General features: G+C 32.2%; 1 non-coding gene across 1 annotated transcript; it reads left to right on the forward strand.

Moving 5' to 3' along the window:
• Nucleotides 1–2,041: 2,041 nt before the first annotated feature.
• Trnaa-agc (transfer RNA alanine (anticodon AGC)) lies at nucleotides 2,042–2,114 on the forward strand. Its single transcript has one exon. It is a non-coding gene; the product is annotated as a tRNA-Ala (tRNA).
• Nucleotides 2,115–2,330: the final 216 nt, after the last annotated feature.

Here is a 2,330-nt window from a genome sequence, read left to right on the forward strand (position 1 = left end):
AAAAAAAATAATAATAATAATAATAATAATAATAATAATAATAATAATAATTCACCAATGAGTCGAGTGTTTACTGAGGGTAATTCACAACCTCATGACCAAACACAAGATTCTATTAAGATCTACATCTATCCCATAAAGACATTTAAATCTTGTTTCATGTGCACAAATAAAACTACGATGAATTTTGTTTCTCTTTAGCGAAACTCGACCCTGGCAGCGCCAGAGAATGACTACTCGTTCATTTCTAACATAATAATAATAATAATAAAAATAATAATAATTCACCAATGAGTCGAGTGTTTACTGAGGGTAATTCACAACCTCATGACCAAACACAAGAGGTCGGTCTACTTCCTGACTCGCACCCCCACACAATTGAGAGGTGCTGTTGGTGGTAGAACAAGAGGAGCCAAAAGGATCAAATGGACGAGAGAAATGAATATAGACATTATCAAATCGTTCTTCCGTGTAAACAATTGTGATGATAAACCTCTCCCAGGTTACAGGCAAAAACTCTCCCTGGCTTTGTTGCCTGTCAGAGGGCGGTACTGCTGCAGACCTGCCACATCACCAGAAAATTCCTCAGTGGAAACTGTTAAAGGGACTACGATGAATTTTGTTTCTCTTTAGCGAAACTCGACCCTGGCAGCGCCAGAGAATGACTACCCGTTCATTTCTAACATAATAATAATAATAATCTTTATTGTCCTTACGGAAATTTGTCTTACAATTTGTGCATTACACCAAACAAAAAACATTTTAACTATAAGAAACCAAAGTGTACATTCACACCAGACTCACTCATAATTTACATGTGACAAAGTTTATATCAGACTGTTCTTATTAAATGATTTGATTGCCAGGGGAACAAAAGAGTGTTTGTGTCTGTTTGTCTTTGCTATCGGTGTCTTGTATCTCTTTTGTGATGGTAAAATCACAAAATCCTGACACAAAGGGTGATTCTTTATTTCGAGGATCTTGTTAGCTTTTTAATGGGGGCGCTGACATCGCCATTGTGGTTCATTTTGTACACCAATGATTTTCAATCCGATAGTCCTTTTTGCTCCTTCACAAAATTCGCCGATGATGCGGCTCTTCTTGCCCTGCTCTCAGAGAGCTCAGACGTAAATGAGTATTTCAAAGAAATAGAACACATTGAAAAATTCTGTAAAGATAATTTTTTATTATTAAATGTAAAAAAAACCCAAAGAAATGATAATCGATTTTCGTAGGGAAATGAAGGAAAATGATATTCTTTCTGTAGCTGGAGAGACTATTGAAATTGTGCAAATCTTTAAATACCTTGGTACTATCCTAGACAATAAACTAAATTTTACTGCAAATACTGATTATATCAGCAAAAAAGGGCAGCAAAGATTACGATTACTAAGAAAACTGTCCTCGTTTAATGTTAGCGAAAAGGCCTTGGCTATGTTTTATCACGCTCACATCTGCAGTATTTTAAGTTTCATTGTCACTGCCTTGTATGGCAATCTGAGCATTAAAAATAGAAATAAACTTTATAAAATCCTAAATGCTGCTGGTAAAATCATTGGCAAAAAAAATAATAAATTTAATAAATAAATTTGGACAGTTGTCTAGATCTAATCACAGATGTGTCTAGCTAGATAAACAGGGATTTAGATCTATTAAATACAAAAGTCTTTTTTCTCTTATATAGTATTCAATAAATACTTTAAAAAAAAAAGTTAGTACTTATACTTATAATTTGGATCACTTTGGTTTTGACCTACTTTTCTTATTTTTTTTAGTTTGACTGTTATTAGAGTAGACCAGTTACTAGATCTAGATCTAGTAGACCTATTAGATTTACATAACCTTTGATGTGTCCACTAAAAATGTACTATGCTTGCATTTAGTCTAGATAAGTTTTAAATGTAAATAACATTTAAGAGTGTAGCCACTATTTAAATAGTTTGAAAGGTTATGTAATTATTATCGAAATGTGTCTGGTGCGTGAAAAAATGTAGCTTTATTATTCAGAATCTACTACAATATTTTCATCTTTGAATATAACGGGGCTGTAGCTCAAGTGGTAGAGCGCTCGCTTAGCATGTGAGAGGTACAGGGATCGATACCCTGCTGCTCCATAACTTTTTTTTTCTAATTTTATTCTGTAAATTTTTATTTTAAAATCTTATAATATAGGTCTACAGTCTTTTATTTTATAATTTACATTTTTTTTCTTCTTTTATATTTCACATGCTTTTATTTTATAATTTACATTTTTTTTTTTTTTTTTATAATCTACATTCCTATCTTTTTAAATAAATGTAAAATTTAATTGTCAGATGTCACACCAACAA

This window comes from Biomphalaria glabrata, chromosome 9 (genome assembly GCF_947242115.1).
Source record: "Biomphalaria glabrata chromosome 9, xgBioGlab47.1, whole genome shotgun sequence".
Lineage (NCBI taxonomy): Eukaryota > Metazoa > Mollusca > Gastropoda > Planorbidae > Biomphalaria > Biomphalaria glabrata.